The sequence below is a fragment of the Protopterus annectens genome, chromosome 14.part0, assembly GCF_019279795.1.
Source record: "Protopterus annectens isolate FY-2018-M chromosome 14.part0, PAN1.0, whole genome shotgun sequence".
NCBI classification, from domain to species: domain Eukaryota; kingdom Metazoa; phylum Chordata; order Ceratodontiformes; family Protopteridae; genus Protopterus; species Protopterus annectens.
The window spans coordinates 354,623,586-354,643,295 of NC_056748.1; positions in this window are offsets into that span (position 1 = coordinate 354,623,586).

Below are 19,710 nucleotides of genomic sequence, written 5' to 3' on the forward strand. Positions count from 1 at the left end.
TTGGCTCAGAGCAAACTCTGCCTGATCATGTTAAAGCAAAATTGTTGGATGCTCCTTTACAACAGGACCGTCTCTTTGGTAATAAGGCTGAAGAAGTTTTAAAAAAGATGGAAGATAAAGCTCAATCTATGCAAACTGTGAAAGAGTTCTTACAAGTGCAACCTCCCAGATTTAGTAGGCACTGGCCTACTAAGAACTGGTCCTTTCCAGTTCCTTCAAGAGCCACTCAAGTCAAACCCAGACATTTCAAAGGCTCCAGGTTTCAGTCACAAGGGACTTTTAGAACAAAACAACGGGGTGCCTCCTCCTCCAAATCTGGAAACAACAAGGCACCTCCCTATGGTAAACAGTCTCAATGACTTCCCTTTTCACTTACCAAGCACTTACCTTTTAGCCACCCCTTTGGGGGGAAAACTGGCACTTCATGCAAGAAACTGGTAACTTGTAACCCAGGACAAATGGGTTTTAAATATAGTATTTCAGGGATACAGATTTCATTTCCACACATTTCCAATCCCAAACGGATGGCCAGACCTGCCCCCAAGTCAGTGGGCAGAGGCCCAGAAACGAGTACTGTGTCTTATGAACATGGGGGCTATTCAACCAGTACCAGAAGAGGAAAAGGGGCAAGGCTTGTATTAAAGACTTTTCCTGGTACCCAGAAAAGACAAATCATGGCGTCAAATTCTGGAATTTTCTACTCTAAACACATTTCTGGACATTCCAAAATTCAAGATGCTGACTCAACAGTTACTTCCTATGCTAGGCAAAGATGCCTGGTTGGTAACTCTAGACTTAAGAGCCTTACCTGCATATCCCAATCAGGGAATCTTGCAGAAGATATCTCCGCTTCAAAACAGGCTACTTGCATTACCGGTTGTTCTTCGTGTTTCACTGTTGCAGTCATTACATTTGGGTAATCTGCAGGCAGGTTGCCCTCAGTTGGCCTGAATAACAAAGTCTTGGGTCCTGTGTTGGTTGCGGTCTCTTCTTCCATGACGTCAGGTCGTCAGGGGTATAAAACATGCAGCCGATGCTATTTTAGTCTGTCTTTCTTGCCGCGCGGTGCCCGAAGGAGAAGCAGATCGCAAGTGCCGGTCGGCCGACTCATGAAATTTTCATTTTCGAGTTTCAGAAGTGAAGTCTTGAACGTAAAGCTAAGTACCCTGTTGGGGAAACTTTTTCTTGCTCCTTACCGATGTCAGTAAAAGTTAATAATTGTATTACTTGTGGGAAGCAAATACCTCATAAGGATTTTTATTTGTACTGTATTCCTTGCCTAGGCCCTGACCATGACGTGCCTTACTGTCGGTTTTCTGCTAAATTTAACCAACGCACTATTAAGTGTGGGTATATTTTTGCTTCTAAATATTTTGGCTCAAGATTTAACTATCCAGAAATGTTGTCGGTTAGCAGTCAGACTACTGGAATTCACAAAAAAACGCAAAGAAAAAGACAGGACAGACCATCGAGGTCCAAAACAGACTAAGCTTCTCCTAAACCAGTCGCCGGTACTCAGTGAGGCGCTTTCGCAGCCCCTGATGCCCACTGCTTTTGATTCGCAGGCCTCTACCGAGATCCATTCAGAGTCCGGTATGCCGCGAGACACTTCAAGTATTGAACCCGCGGATGTCTCTCCCTTAGATGGTCCGGAGCCGCTGAGCAGGCACCGGCGTTTGAGGGTGTTTTCAGGCCTAAAGATTTGTACATTAAACCGACGCAGTCATCAAAAACAAGGCCAAAACCAACTTCCGTCTCTAAAAAATCCGACGCATGGGCCATGTGTTCAGGCCCCTATGCCTAAAAACAAATGATCAAAATGGCTGAGGATTTAATTACCTTGATCAGGGGTTTCCAACCCCCTCCTGCTAAGAGGCTTAGGCAAGGCACTGATTATAAATCTTCAGATCATGTTTCCATTTCTTCTGATTCCTCTTCTGATCAGGACTTTTCTGTTCCACCTTATGAGGACTCTGATGCAGAAGAATCCATCCCTTCTGCTTCTCCTCCTGAGGATTTTTCTTTTGGAGAAACTTTGCATGCCTTAAGGGAACATTTTCATTGGGAGAGTCAGGATTTTTCAGAATACAAAAAGAGGCTTAGGGATTTACTTCTTCAGCATATAGGCCTTTGGCTATATCTCTTGTTTTAGACATTGTTGATTATGTTTTCTCAGAATCCAGCATGGCTCCTGATTCCCTGCCTCCAGCTCCTAGTAAGCCAGACAGATATTACAGGGTTCCTGACTCCCAGAAGTTTCTTTTTAAAAACCCTACTGCTGACCCTGAAACAATTTCTTAGGGTCCCAAGGGTGTTAAGGCTTCTACTGCTAAAAATCCTACCCTTTCTGATAGAGACTCCGGGGTGCTGGATAGATGAGGTAAGAAAGTTTTACATGTCTGCAACCCTGGCAATCGGGGCTTTAAACTGTCAATTTCATATGCTTAAATATCAACAGCATGTCATGGGCTTAATGAAACAAAAAATGTTGATTTCTGACTGTGTGGAAAATAGTTACAGGATTTATTGCATTCAGCTGAACAAGTTGGAAAGCATACTTTGCAATGTGGTTTTGATTTCTTGGAGGCCTCTTGCAGGGCTGCCGTAACTGGATCTGTGATAAGAAGGCATGCTTGGGCTCAAGGAGCAAAATCTGCCTCATTATGTTAAAGCAAAATTGTTGGATGCTCCTTTACAACAGGACAGTCTGTTTGGTAATAAGGCAGAAGAAGTTTTGAAAAAGATGGAAGACGAAGCTAAATCTATGCAAACTGTAAAAGATTTCCTACAAGTGCAGCCAACCAGGTTCAGTAGGCTCTGGCCTACTACGAATTGGTCCTTTCCAGTACCCACTAGAGCCGCTCAGGTCAAACCCAGACACTCCAAAGGCTCCAGGTTTCAGTCACAAGGAACTTACAGAACAAAACAATGGGGTGCATCCTCCTACAAATCTGGAATTAGCAAGGCATCCCCCTACGGTAAACAGTCTCAATGACTTTCCACTGCCATTTCCAAGCACTTATCTTTTGGCAGCCCCTTTGTGGGGGGGGGGGGGGCACTTCATGCACAAAATTGGCATCTAATTACCCAGGACAAGTGGGTTTTAAATATAGCATCCCAAGGATACAGATTTCATTTCCACATGTTGCCAATTTCAAACGGATGGACAGATCTGCCTCCAAATCGGTGGGCAGAGGCCCAGAAACAAGTTATGTCCCTCATGGATATCGGGGCTATTCAACCAGTACCAGAAAAGGACAAGGTTTTTATTAAAGACTTTTCCTGGTACCCAGAAAAGACAAATCATGGTGTCCAATTCTGGACTTATCCATTCTAAATACTTTCCTGGACATTCCAAAATTCAAGATGCTGACTCTACAACAGTTACTGCCTATGCTGGGCAAGGGTGCCTGGTTAACTCTAGACTTGAGGCTTACATGCATACCCCAATCAGGGAATCTTGCAGAAGATACCTCCGCTTCAAAGCAGGCTGTTTGCATTACCAGTTCTCTGCACTGCCCTTTGGCTTATCTGCTGCGTCCAGGGTCTTCACAAAGTGCCAGGCACCAGTAATTGCATTATGCAGACAAAGAAACATTCAAATTTATCCTTATCTGGACGATTGTCTAATTCAGGCAGAAAACAAGGACACACTTCTACAGCATCTGGTGTTTGTAAAAAGGCTTCTAACATGCCTAGGGTACACCATAAATGAAAAGAAATCACAACTGGTGCCCTCTCAAATGATTACATTCTTGGGTGCAAGCTTGAGTACAACTGCCCAGATGGCTTACCTCACCCCAGACAAACATTCAATTGATGACATACTTCAAACAAGTGGCCACAAAAACCCAGCTATCTGCAAGACAAATTCTGCAGGCCTTGGGGTTCATGGCTTCCTATGTTCTACTAATTCCATATGCAAGACTGCATATGAGGAAACTTCAATGGTACCTAAAAAAACTTATGGAGTCAACATTATCACAGCCTGGAAACAATGATTCCTATCATTCCTTGCCTGCAGCAGGAGTTCCTATGGTGGGCAGAGGCCTGTCACCATAACAAGGGACTGTCATTCATTCAACCCCCTGACTCCCAAACCCTGACTACAGACGCATCAGATTATGCTTGGGGGGGGGGGGGAGCGGCATCTGGCAGGGAGATGCATTCCGGGCGAATGGAGCCCAAATCAAATGCACCTACATATCAACCAGAAAGAAATGCTAGCTGTACAGAATGCTCTTACAGCCTTCAAGGACTTTCTTCATCCAGGACAACTACTGATAAAGACGGGCAACACCACAGTTACGTGGTACATAAACAAGCAGGGGGTTACCCATTCCTACTCCCTTTACAGACTAGCCATGGCCTTGTGGAACACAGCCTTGACTTAACAAATACATCTACAAGCTCAATTTCTGCCAGGAAAGCAAAATACTCTGGCAGACGAACTAAGCAGAAGTCTTATGGACCCACACGAATGGAACCTGGATCCACAAATCTTCAGCATGTTGACACGAAAATGGGGGAGCCCAGACATGGATCTTTTTGCTTCCCCCAAAATTATCATTTGGACAAATTATACACAAGAATTCATGACAAAAAAGCTTGGAATAAAAGTCTGACAGGAAAAAACAAAAATGATTCTGATTTCTCCAGACTGGCCTCGCCAACACTGGTACCAGCTTATAAGGATTATGTCACACCTTCCTCCATTGTACTTGCCTCGAACACCTCATCTACTGTCTCAGCAGAACTAACAAATTCTGCACACACTGCTCCAAACTCTGAGTCTTGCAGCATGGCTGATCAACTAATTTCACCAGTCACATCTCTCAGTAAACCTGTGATGGATGTCATTTTGGAGTCTAGAAGGCCTAGTAATAGAAAATCTTATGCTGATAAATAGAAAAGATTATGTGCCTGGAACCAAGCACAAGGAGTAAATGCAGCATTGCCCAATATTCCTCAAATTCTGCAATATTTAACTGAGATGCTTCATAAGGGCCTATCTTTTTCTTTAAAAATCCATGCCTCTGCCATTTCGGCTCATTACAACACAGAGCCTCCTCTCTCTCTCTCATCCCCTACTAAAGCAGTACCTCAGAGGGGCCAAAAATTTGAGACTTCCCAGGAGAGCAGCTACTCCTGGATGGGACCTTAATTTTGTGCTGGAAAAACTCACCCTACCTCCTTTTGAACCAGCTGCTACTGCAGACATGAAATTTCTCTCTTGGAAGACTGCTTTTCTTTTAGCAGTCACTTCAGCTAGAAGGATTTCGGAACTACACTGTACTTTCCTTATAAGTATTTATTTTTCTGGCAAATGATTGGCAAATGACCGTGGATGGAAATCAGAAAATGACAGGCATTTGTTTCAGACTTTACACCCTTCAGAAGTTCATACTGATGGAAAATATGTTCTATCAACTTCCTAAGTTTATAAGAGCAGTATTGAAAAACTGTCACTGTTTGGACCTTTGTCCCCCTGTTATTTATGGCTTTGGCAAGTTTGACCAGATTTCTTGCTGCAAGAGGAGAGATGTACACAATGTGTGGTGTGACAAAACCCGAGTGATTTTATGACAGTGTTGTACTCGTGCACCAGCACAATGTATTTGTTTTGCATCTGTTCTGCTCTGACTTATAAATGTATAATGTTGTAGCTCTATGGTTTCACAACACAAGTCGTATGTTGCCCTTGAAATGAGTGAGACTGTAAGTACTGTTAAAGCATAATCAAGTTTTTACATCTTTGCACATTTAATTGGGCAAAAATACAAATACTTTTTACATATTCCTGGTGTTAAGCTGATAGACAAAACAGGCATTTTTTTAAACAAAGCTGAGCAAATTTAGGTAATGCAGTACCAAATATTCATAGGGTTAGCTTTAGAGAGAAGTAGAGAAATTAAATTAGTCCATAGGGAATTAAATAAGATGCATGGCGAACTAGTGGTCAGAACATATGCTACAAGAGTTGGGTATATAGAATGCTTCTGAACTGGTTTATATTAAGGTCCTCAACAGGTGAGGCAAGCAGAAAATAGGAAATGAAAGGAAAAGATAAAGCTAATATGTGGACAGCAGACAAAACAGGAAGGAGAAGATGGAGTAAGTGAGTAACAAGAAGTTAAATTGTACTTTAGTTTTACACAAGTTAAAAGTTTGATTCAATTCATATGTTAATATAAATGAAACACCATTCTGGTTATATTTTGTGTTTAAAATTTTGTCTGTTCAATTTGTGTTTGATTGTTGGTATCAGAGAATTCACTTGGAGTGGTTGCAGTCACAATTATTTATGCAACTTTTGTTAACCAGCATACAGATTTTTGGCCAGTTGTACCTAATATTCATGGGCTTTTGCCTAGATTTATGATGATTCCAGGTTGAGAGGTATGGCCGTATATCATTTTTCATAAAGACAGGGTGTCATTGAGAACTTAACCCTTCCTTTCTTCCTAAGGTGGTCTCTGAATCCAATATTAATCAAACTATTGAGATAACAGATGTTCTTCATCTCACATTGCTGCAGTCCTTACATATGGGTAGTCCGCTGTCCTCGGTCGGCCCGAATACCAAAGTATTAGGCTGACGTCGGTCATGGGCGCTCAGAACTGACATCAGAGCGTCAGGGTATAAAAGCGCATGACCGACGTCATATCCTCAGTCTTTTTTGCTGCATGGTCCGATGCAGAAGCAGCGTTGCAAGTGCCGTTCGGCGTTCTGAAATTTTCGTATTCTGAGTTTCAGACCGAACCCCGTTGGGGAATATTTTTGTTTTTTCTCGCCTCAGTTAATTCCGGATGTCAGAAAAAGTGAATAATTGCATTTCTTGTGGGAAACAGATACCGCATAGGGATTATCATTCTCTTTGCATTCCTTGTTTGGGACCGGACCACGACGTAGTCGGGTTTCGGTTTTGTGCTAGGTTTAATAAGCGCACTATAAAAAGGTTAGATTGTGCTAGGTTAGTCTTTGGTAAGCGGTGTAATTATAATATGCCGTCGGATCCTCCGACGCCCGCTTCCACGAAGAAGCGCAAAGACAAATCCTTGAAACCTAGACAGGTTGATTCGTCCGTTTCGGACGCCGGTCCTGCAGAAACTACAGTGGAGCAGGTGGATCCGGCTGAAGTTTCTGTTGAGTCTCAGGGGGAAACTTTGATTTTGCAGGATGTGGCCTCACAGGAGTCAGGTCAAGCTGAAGGGGCCTCTCAGGTTACTGTTCTCCCTTCTATGCCTAAGGTGGTTAGGCCTTCTGCTACTGTCTCTAAGGCTTCTTCTAAGGGCAGGTCTGTTTTGCCTTCCTCTGGTGTCCCTCCAGGTACTTCAGGGTCTGTGCCTAAAAAGCACATGCTTAAAATGGCAGAAGATTTGATTACTTTAATTAGAGGTTCTATGCCCCCACCTGATAAGAGGCCCAGGGTGGAGCCAGAGTTGGAAAGTTTGGATCAGGCCTCAGATGACTCAGACTCTTCTGCTGAAGATATTCAAGATTTTCCCCCTTATTCGGATTCTGATGCAGAGGATTCCACTCCTTCTGCTTCTTCTCCAGAGGATTTTTCATTTTCAGAAACTCTGCATTCCATGAGGGAGCATTTTAAGTGGGAAGGACAGGATTTCTCTGATTCACGGAAGAGGCTTAGGGAATTCTTGTTTTTACCACAGCATAGACCCTTGGCTATACCTCCTGTTTTGGATGTTGTTCAAGATGTTTTCTCGGAGGCTTCACTTAATCCAGATTCTTTGCCTCCTGCGCCAGTTAAACCGGACGGGTATTACAGGGTGCCTGAGGCTCATAAATATCTGTATGAGTCCTAGGGCGGACCCAGAAACTATTAGTCAGGGGCCTAAGGGTGTTAGAGCTTCTGTTGTAAAGAATCCGGTTCCTCTAGATAAGGAAGCTAGAGCTTTGGATAGATGGGGTAAGAAGGTGTATACCTCTTCTACTTTAGCAATGAGGGCTTTAAATTGCCAGTTTCATATGTTGAAATAACAGAATTTCCTCCTTTCTCAGCTAAAATCTAAAGTGGATGCTTTGGCAGAGGGCATAGAGTGTAAAGAATTGCAGGATTTAGTACATGTCTCTGAACAGGTGGGTAAGCATTCTTTGCAGTGTGGTTTTGATGCTGTACAGGCCTCTTCTAGGGTGGCTGCCACTGGTTCAGTTCTTCAGGGCACGCCTGGCTTAAGGATCAGAATTTGTCCGAGCATGTTAAAACTAGAATTCTGGATGCCCCTTTACAGTCTGAAGTTTTGTTTGGTTCCCTGTGGAGTCGGTTTTGAAGAAAATGGAAGACAAGGCTAAGTCCATGCAGACTGTTAAAGATTTTTTGCAGGTGCAACCTCCAAAGTTTAGTAGAAATTGGCCTACTAAGGGGTGGACGTACCCTTCTTCTGATTCTCAGTCTAGGGGTAGATCTAGGCGTGGCAGGGGCAGAGCTCACAGTACATTCAGGCCTAGAACTTGGAGTTCGCCTGCACAATCTGCAGGTGAGGGCAGGGGCCAGTCCTTTCGTAAACAGGCCCAATGACCTGCATTTTCAGCTGCCAGATTCTTCTTGCCTGGCAGCTCCTTTGGGAGGAAAGTTAGCACTTTTCAAGCAAAACTGGCTTTTAGTCACCCAGGACAAATGGGTATTGGACATTATAAACCGAGGCTACAAGTTCTATTTCCATACATTGCCTCCTTTCAAAGGCATGCCAGACATTCCTCCTCGGCAAAGGATAGAGGCTCACAAGCATATTTCTTTACTTCTTCAAATAGGAGCTATACAGCCAGTTCCTCTGTCAGAAGTGGGCCTAGGATTTTACTCTCGCCTGTTTCTAGTACCAAAGAAAGGGAACACGTGGAGACCAATTTTGGATTTATCTATCCTCAACACTTATCTGGACATTCCAAAGTTCAAAATGCTGACGTTACAACAGCTTTTACCTCTGTTGGGAAAAGATCACTGGATGGTAACTCTGGATCTCAAAGAGGCTTATCTTCATGTTCCTATCCGGCCCAGTTGCAGGAGGTACCTGCGTTTTCGGGCTGGAAATTTACATGATCAGTTCTCTGCATTGCCCTTTGGCTTATCTACTGCGCCCAGAGTGTTCACAAAGGTTCTGGCTCCAGTGATAGCCTTTTTCAGGTTAAGAGGAATACAGATTTATCCTTATTTGGACGATTGTCTGATTATTGCACAAGACAAGGACGAACTTCTTCATCATCTACAGTATGTGATGGTAGTGTTAAGATGCCTAGGGTATTCTGTGAACGAAACAAAGTCCAGTCTAGTACCCTCTCAGGACATGTACTTTCTGGGTGTGAGACTGAATACAGCTTCCCAGATGGCTTTTTTGACCCCGGACAAACAAAGAAGCCTTTCTCTTTATTTCCATCAAATGTCTCTACAGTCCAGGCTGACTGCAAGGACAGTCCTTCAAGCCTTGGGGTTCATGGCATCTTGTATTCTGGTGCTTCCCAATGCCAAACTGCATATGAGGAAGCTTCAATGGTATCTCAAAAATGTATGGACACAACACTGCCAAGTTCTGGACACTGTCATTCAGATAATACCTTGCATTCAGAAGGAATTTTTGTGGTGGGCTCAGGAATGTCACCTAAACAAGGGACTCTGTGACCCGACCAGAGGCGAGTCAGATTCTAACGACAGATGCCTCGGACAAGGCTTGGGGAGCACACCTCAATGGAAAATGGGTGCAAGACACGTGGCCTGTCAGACTTCAACATTTGCATATCAATTTGAAGGAGATGTTAGCAGTCCAATTTGCATTGATGGCTTTCAAGGATTTACTTCTCCCAGGGCAGGTGTTGATTCAAACAGACAACACTACTGTCATGTGGTACATCAACAAGCAAGGGGGAACCCATTCGTACCCTCTTTGCAGGCAAGCGATGATTTTGTGGGAGACTGCTCTCAGTTTACACCTCAATCTTCAGGCAAGGTTTCTACCAGGAGCACAGAACTCCTTAGCAGATGTGTTGAGCAGACAAATAGTGGATCCTCACGGTGGAAACTGGATCCTCATGTATTTCAAAAGTTGACAGTGTTATGGGGACTCCAGACATAGATCTGTTCGCTTCTCCACTAAATTACCAGTTGCCAAAGTTTTGCACAAAAATGTTTCATCCCACAGCTTGGAAGGTGGATGCTCTATCATTCATTTGGAGCAATCTTCATGTCTATGCCTTTCCACCTCTGCCTCTCATTCCCAAGGTACTCTTGAAGGCCAGAAAAGACAAGCCATCCATGATTCTGATAGCGCCGGATTGGCCTCGACAGCACTGGTACCCACTACTGAGGAGTTTAGTACGGAAGCCACCATGGCCTCTGCCTTTGATTCCGCATCTTTTGTCTCAGGAAGGCAATCACTTCCTCAATGTCAAGATTCAGTCTCTGCATCTAACAGCCTGGCATATTCTGTTTTAGACCCTGGAGGGTCTCAGCTTCCACAACAAGTTTTGAATGTTATTTTGGAGGCCAGAAGGCCTAGTACAAGGAAAGTTTACGCTGATAAATGGAGGAGATTTTTTATTTGGAGCAAAGCGAAGGACTTTGATGTTTCCAAGCCTGATTTAAGTGTTTCTCTTCAATATCTTACTGAGTTATTGGACAAGGGTTTGTCTTTCTCCTCGATAAAGGTTCATGCTGCAGCCATTTCTGCTCACTATGACTGTGACCCTCCTTTATTTTCTCATCCTTTGTTTAAGCAATTTCTTAGAGGGCCAAAGAACACAAGACCCCAACGTAGAGCTCCTACTCCTGCTTGGGATCTCAATTTTGTGTTGGAAAAACTTACTCTACAACCTTTTGAGCCTGCAGCTACTGCAGAGTTAAAGTATTTATCATGGAAGACTGCTTTTTTGTTGGCCATTACCTCTGCAAGAAGGGTTTCTGAATTACAGGCCCTTATGGCAGTGGAACCTTTCCTGATTTTCCATAAGGATAGGGTATCTTTGCGTACTAATCCTTCCTTTATGCCTAAAGTGGTTTCTAGTGTGGCCTTGAACCAAACTATTCATTTGCCTACTTTTTATGCAAACCCCCAAAATAAAGGGGAGAAGATTTTGCATACTTTGGATATTCACAGGCAGTTGCGTTATTATTTGAGCAGAACCAAGGGGTTCAGGCAGTCTCAGCAGTTGTTTGTTTCTTTTGCTTTGGGTTCTCAGGGTAAACCTGTGTCAAAACAAACTATTTCTAAATGGATTGGTTTTTGTATTTCTTTCTGTTATTCCCATCATGGTAAGGAGATTCCGGCTGGAATCAGACCTCATTCCACTAGAGCTACTGCCACTTCTACTGCCTTTCTAAGGGGGGTAGCTACAAAAGATATTTTGGAAGCAGCCACTTGGAGTTCAGTACATACTTTTTCTAAACATTACCACCTTCCTCTTTATTCTAAGTCTAGGGCTGGATTTGCCACTGCAATATTACAGGGCATTTTAGCAGCCCCTAATGCTTTATGATTTTGCCATCCTCCCTTTACCTCTGCTTTGGGATTCTACCCATATGTAAGGACTGCAGCAATGTGAGATGAAGAACATAGTACAGTTTTGTACCTACCATAAATGTAGATGTTCGAAGATCCACATTGCTGCAGTCCAATCCTCCCTCCTTCCCTCTGTAGTTTGGCATGGTTATATGGTTTGGGTGATGGTTGTTGGGCATGTTTTTGGGAGGTATCCTGTTTTTGGGCTGTGGCCTTTCTTTTTAGGGCCTTCTGACATCTGGGGCAAGAAAAGACTGAGGATATGACATCGGTCATGCGCTTTTATACCCTGACGCTCTGATGTCAGTTCTGAGCGCCCATGACCGACGTCAGCCTAATACTTTGGTATTCGGGCCGACCGAGGACAGCGGACTACCCATATGTAAGGACTGCAGCAATGTGGATCTTCGAACATCTACATTTATGGTAGGTACAAAACTGTATTTTTTCTTCAAGTTTACCGACAGAGGTGAATATTGCTTAAACTTGAACGTCGTACATAGGCAACTACGTTTTTACATGAACAGAACTAGTGTCCAGGAATTCAAATCAGTTCATTTCCTTTCCTGGTCCAACCATGGGACAAGCTGTATCAAAAGTGACCTTATCTAAATGGCTGAGAGATTGTGTTGCCTTTATTTATGCACGTAACCAAAAGTTACCAAAATGTAGCAAAAGACAAGCCTCTTAGCTTCCCTTAAGGACGGCTCTCAAACCTCTTGTAAGACCAAATCCAAAAACAAACGAAACAGAGTCCAAACTGGCCATAATCTTTTGTTATAAAATGTAAGCACTTTAAGGTTAAAAAAAAAAAAAAAACCTTCATCAGACATACTTCACATAATGATGACAGTCTTCAAATTTTAAAACATTTCTAAAAGTAACCAACTACTTTCTATGCTTGACCTGCCTATTTAAGGCTGGTTTTAAAGGTACAGAACTATTTAACCCAGGTGGGTTGTCACCAGTGACAGTGCCCCCCCCCCCCTTTTCATCTGTGCATCATGTAGAACCATAAAAACAAAAGTATGATCTGGAAAGCTAGAGACATGCTGGTACAATGCGATGACAAATTATGCAATATTCTTATTTTTAGCTTATAATCTCCAACATAAAAACTCTAGACATGACTTGCAGCATGCCAGGTAAACCACATTCTTTGTGTAGCAGTCTGCATAAAACTCAAATGCGTATTTTGTGTTTTTAACAGGTTGTATAAAATTTAAACCATTCACATTTGAACATGCTTTGCAATGTCTACAGGGAAAAGTCCCTGTTCTCATGTGTGCAGAGGAAACGGCCCGCTTAATTTTAAAACCAGATTATATGCATAACATGTCTTTTATATTACTATTTCGTTTGAAGGTAAGTCTAGGTTTCTCATCTGAAAGCACTTACATTTTATAATAAAAGGTTACGGCCAGTTTGGACTCAGTTTCATTTGTTTTTGGATAACCAAAAGTTATCTGCGCCTGTTAAAGCGCATTCAACCGGATCAGTTGCCACATCAGCAGTTTTTCATTCCAAAGCTTCTATGAAGGAAATTTGTGCAGCTGCAACTTGGGCTACATCTCATACCTTTATCACTCATTACAAATTGGATGTGGTCTCTAGGGGAAGAGCATCCTTTGGCTCTATGGTTAAGAATGTCCTTCCTTAAGGCCACCCAGGAACTGAAGTAGCTGGGGATTCTGTCCTGTTAGTCAAGAATGAACGAAGATTGACATCAGATAAAGAAGTTATGTACTCCCCATAACACTCCATCTGTGTTGTCGATCTCTGTTCATTCTTGACATCCCATGCACTTTCTTCCCTCCTGTAGATTTCCTGGGGGATCGAACCCTTGTTCTTGGTTTCCATAGGGTTGTTTCCTTGGACAATGCTTCTGCTTATAATTCCTATGTTGTATTCTTGCTGTGATCTGCAAACTCAGTCTGAGGTAATGGAGGGAGGGGGATTGTGGGTAGAGTCTTAGCTCGAGAGTTCTTTGGCTGGCACGAGCTGTATAATACCAAACTGCTTCCGAAGATCGGAACCAAGTCCATTCATCAATAATGAACGAAGATTGACAACACAGATGGAACATTATGGTGAGTACATAACTTATTTTTCAAGAAATTATACTACTTTCCTACCCTCTGAGAACTTGTCAGAATTCTTTCTGCTTGTCAGAAATCAGAATATCCTTTGTCGCAAGGCAGGCATGATAGTAGGAAAGCAATAACGGAGTTTCAGTAAGAAGGCGCTTTCCCTAGAGCTGGAATTATCTGAACAAATCCATCTGTAAATGTGCTCTTGTGAATCTCTGTTTTCTCCCTGGCAGTCCTGTTAGGCATTTCCAAAACTGGGTCTAGATGAGTACAGCTTCTTGAGGATTTATAATTTTTCTAGGCACTGGATTTGGCACTGGATTTTTGTTTTTCAGATACCCAACAAAGAAGGAATCTGCAAACTGGCTCTGGACCTTTCTTTTTAAATATTTTTAGTATACAGTTATAGGACATTTTTTTTTCTGCGTAGGGTTTACATTTTCAGGTTCCTGGCTTCTCTGTATTGGGTCAGTACCTGAAACTGTTATAACAAAAAAAAAATACCTTACAGTAGATGGATGCAGAGGACAGGGCAGTCAGACTTGGATTATTTCACAAGCCATTAAGAATCTCTATTACAGAGAAAAAAATCTCAGCCTGTGATTGCAGATGAACTTGAAGGAATTCTTAGATTCTTTCTTGCAGTATTTTTTCTGAAATATTTTCAGGACTCCTCTCATATGATAGTTTTCCTTAATCATGACAATGACAACCAGTGTGCTGCTACAAACAATTTCTGAAATCAAGTCATTATCTAGTGTTTGCCTTGAACTGTTTCAAAACTCTTGACCTCACTGTCTCGGCTATTTCCATATTTCTTTGGCTACGATTAATATTGCAAATTCTGTATTTTTTTAGAGCCTATGCCATCTGCAACAGATAAATTTGTTGTGTATTTTTTTAATCTCATCATTCTGATATGCCAGTTAATGACTTAAAAAAAAAACAAACCTATTATAACCATATAAAAGTGTATATATTTTTAAAAAAGGAATATAATGGCCTCTAGTGCTTTAGCTAAGCATGTGATGGACCATAATGACACACCATTTCAAATTTGTAGTAATCGATGCAACACCCGCCAATAAGAGGTTAGGGATCTTGGGAGTAGGACGGAAGTTAATGAGTTAAGATGGATAGTAAGGATAAGAGCTGAGGAAAAGGTTTGAATAACAAGGTCCCCTTTAAACCTGTATTAAAGGCTAGACCCTTATTATGTAGGCTTAAGATTTCTAATCCAATGCCTTCACATCTTTCTATATATATATTTATATATATTTATATATATATATATATATATATATATATATACAGACACACACACACATACAAATACACATACATACATGTACATATACAGATTCACTTTGTAAGCTCAAAATTCTGAAATCTCGAATTTCAGAATCTCGAGACCATAAAGTAGAAAATCCAAATGCCCAAAACCACGAAACCCTAAATCCCAAAACCACAAAACCATAAATCCCGAAACCACAAAATTCAAACTCCCAAAAACATAAAACCTCAAAAAAAAACCACAGCACACCGTACACCACACAAACAAACACATCTCCCAACACCTTCAAAAACCAATACAACACACACGCACACAACAAAACATACACACACACCTACCTTTATGTGCAGGGGGGCAAGCCTCCCTGCACCCATCATATGGGGCAGCTGCATCCCCCCTACTTAAATATTCTAACTTCAAGGTCGCACTACATACACAAATACACAAGAAACACCACCAAACAAACTAAAATCCTCTCAGACATACACATCACACTAACACACACGGTAAATCCCCCCCCCCCCAACACCCTTAAACATAAACACTTACCTGAATGCATGAACACAGTGCAACACCAGACCCGCTAATTCAAAATCTCCGGCATTCGAGATTTTAAATTTCGCGCTTCTGGGGTTGCCATCTTCCGATCCTTTCACTTTCTGAGCTCTAGAGTCTGAAATTTGAGATTTCAGTATTTTGGCCTTATAAAGTGCTTACATGTATGTGTGTGTACATATATATATACATATATATACATATATGTATATATATATCTATATATATATATATATATATCTATATATATATATATATATATATCTATATCTATATATATATATATCTATATATCTATATCTATATATATATCTATATATATCTATCTATATATATCTATGTATATCTATATATAGCTATATATATATCTATATATATATCTATCTATATATCTGTCTATATATATATATATACATATATATATATATATATATATATATGTATTATATATAATATATATTATCTATATCTATATATATATATATATATATATATATATATATAATAATAAATATATCTATATATTATATATCTATTATATATATCTATTATATCTATATACATATATATATATATATCTATTATATCTATAGATATATATATATGTATATATCTATATATCTATATATATCTATATATTTATTTTTATTTATTTATTTATTTTACATTTTTTGACCAGGCTAGTCTAGCTGGATATGTGTCCATTTTCAGTAGAGGCCCGGGAAGAAAAGCTCCACTAGTTATTACAAGTTTAAACAGAAGTAGACAATACAGGTTATAACAGATATTATGATGGCAGCAAACCAAAATAGGTAATAAAATAAAAATTAATTATTTTTTTTTTCACATGATGTGAATTACAGTAGTCAGACAGTATATATGTGAAAAAAATATATACATGTTATGTAAAGGGAAAGTTATCAAGGATGCAGGGAAAAAATATGGAAAAAAAAAAAAAGAAGCAGTTAGTCTGGGTTATTGCAGGAGCATAGCCAGTGTTTCTTGAGAAATATTTTCAGTTGCCTTTTAAAAATTGTGAGAGAAGTCTGAGATATGATATCAGAGGGTAGTTTGTTCCATATTTTTCCAACAGAGTTGGAGAAGAGGCAGTCTCCTGCAGAGTTATTGGGTTTAGCAATATTAATCAGTAGTTTGAAGAGTGTAGATGTTTCAGATTGTTATATGGTGTAATAAGGCTGAAGAGTATTGGTGTTTTAGTGGGTTGGTTTAGGATCTTGTGAGCTATTGTGAGCTGTTTAAGTTCAAGCTGGTTAGGAAGTTCAAGCCACCCTAGTTGTCTTGGATTCAGGCAGTGATGGGTTCTAAAAGGGAATCCTGTAGCAAATCTAGCAATATTGTGTTAAGATGTTGCTAGTTTCTTGCGGTTGCTATTGGAGAGATTACTGTATATGGGGGAAGCATAGAGAAGAGTAGAGATTAGGTGAGTTCTGGCTATGGTGGTTCTTGCTTCAGGTGTAAGGAAAGGTTTGATTCTGTATAGGGATCCTATTTTTTTATTCACTAATTTTATTGTATTGTTGATGTGAGTGTCAGAGTTAAGATTGTTGTCTATTGTTATTCCTAATTTAGTAGTTGGGTCAGGAGAAATAAGAGTACCGTCAGTGGAAGTGAGTGTGAAGTTTAGTGGGGTTGACTTTAGGGTAGTTGAGAAGAGTAGCAGTTTGGTTTTCTTGGGGTTAAGGAGCAGGCGACGGTGTGAAAACCATTGTTCTACAGTGTTAAAAGCATTTTGGGTAAGAGACTGGAGTTCAGTTTGTGAGGTAGCTGTGCAGATTATAGTAGAATCATCTGCATATTGAATGCAGGTAGTGTTTGGGATAGCCGATTGCAGGTCATTAATAAAGATGGAAAATAGAAGTGGGCCTAAGATAGAACCTTGTGGCACTCCTAAAGAGATAGGAAGGAGATCAGATAGTGAAGTTTTCCAGAGTACTGCCTGCTGACTGTTTTCTAGGTAAGATGTAAACCAAGTTATGGAAGGAGGATCGAGTGAGAGAAAATTCAGTATGTGAAGAAGTTAGTGATTAACCATGTCAAAAGCTTTAGATAAGTCAATGAAGACTGCAGATTATTTTTGTTGTGGTTTTAGTTGATGGAGTTTGTGAAAGAGAGTAATGCAGTGGTGGTACTGTGGGAAGGTCTGAATCCATGCTGACAATTAGCGAGTAGGTTGTGGAGAATGTGGGTAAGTAATTGTTTATGGATACATTTTTCCATGATTTTAGCAATAGGTAATAGTAATGCTATGGGGCAAAAGTTAGAGAAGTCATTGGAGTTCCCCCCTTTGTGTAGTGGGATGATATGATATATCTTCCAGATAGAAGGGAAAATTCCTTTATTTATATATCTATTTATCAAAATAGACACGGGATAGGCAGTGGCTTTAGCACCTATTTGCAGGAACTCTGCAGGAAGTTTGTCTGCGGAGGGGGTGGTAGGTTTTAGTTTTTGGAGCAGTGATGAGATAAAGGAGGTAGAAACTGGTTGTAAGTGAAGGGAGGGAGGTTGATTTGCAATTGGTGAAAGGAGCTTAGAGGTGTCAGGAGATAGGTGACTAGCCAGAGTTTGAATAGTATTAGTGAAGAAAGAATTAAAGGCATTAGCTGCATGTCTGGGAGTCTCTGGGTTAGAGCCTTGAGGGTTGGGTGTGATAGATTGGCCTGGGGATAGAAGACTGTTAATGCTGGTCCAGAATTTTTTAGGTTCCTTGTTGTCTTGTTGTAATTGAAGGTAATAGTTATTTTTGTCAGACAGGATTGCTTGTTTTGTACTGTTTCTAAGTTCTCTGAAGTGTTGGCGGTTAGTTAGATTCTTAGTGGTATGCCATTTTGCCCAGGATTTGTTTCTGAGAATGATTTTTTGCCTTGTATTGTTGGTCAGCCAGGGTGCTGCTTTAGCTTTGATTCTGATAGTGCGATTTGGGGCATGAAGGTCTAGAATGGATAATAATGTGGAATTGAAGTATTCTACTGCTTCATTAAGGGGAAGATATTTTAGTGGAGGCCAATTACATAGTTTTAGTTCTGTTTGAAAAAGTTCAAAGTTGAATTGCTTTTTTGAACGGAATGTTCTGTAGGTGGTAGGAAAAATTAGGTTGGTTTTATGTCTAATAACATAAGTTAGTGAATGATCACTTAGATCGTCTGGAAGGGTACCTGATTGGTAGGTTTGTTGGGGAGTATTAGTAAGAATCCAGTCTAAGGTGGTTTCATTGTTACTGATTTTATTAGTTCTGGTAGGGCCATTAATAAGTTGCGTAAAGCCATATAGGTTTATATGGGAGGTGGGGTTTGTACTATTACAGGAATTCCAATCAATGTTTATGTCGCTAGGACTAATGTTTCTTGAGGGAGGTTAGTGAAGAGCCAACTTAGGATGCTTTCTAGAGTATTAATGTTATTTCCTGGAGGAAGATGTACACAAATGATATTTATGGCTTTATTAGTGTTGACTTGAAGTATGGAGCAAATTACTTCGGCACTATTTTCTAGGGGTAGTTTCAGATTTATAGTACTGATTTGTAGTTGTGCTTTGTGTAGAATTGCTACTCCTACTCCCCTTGTTGACTGAGCGGTCGAGTCTAATGATGATATACCCGGATGGGGTGATTTCATTGTCTTTAGTGGTAGATTTTAGCCATGTTTCAGATAGGCATAAGATGTCATATTGGTGGACTTCGAGATCTGTACATCTTCGAGATGTATACATCTTCGAGATGTATATATCTATATCTAGCTATATCTTTCTATATCTTTCTATATATCTATCTATATATCTATATATCCATATCTATATATCTATCTATATCTATATATCTATCTATACCTATCTATATGTATATATCTATATATCTATATCTATATATCTATAGCTATATCTATATATCTATATCTATATATCTATATATCTATATATCTATATATATATCTATATATATATATATATATATATATATATATATCAATATCTATATATATATATATATATATATCTATATATATCTATATATATATATATATATATATATATATATATATATATATATATCTATCTCTATATCTCTATCTCTGTGTGTGTGTATGTATATATATATATATATATATATATATATATATATATATATATATATATATATGTATATATATCTATGTATCTATCTGTATATCTGTATCTCTCTCTCTATAGACAGATATAGATATCTATATAGATAGATATCTATATATATAGATATATATAGATATAG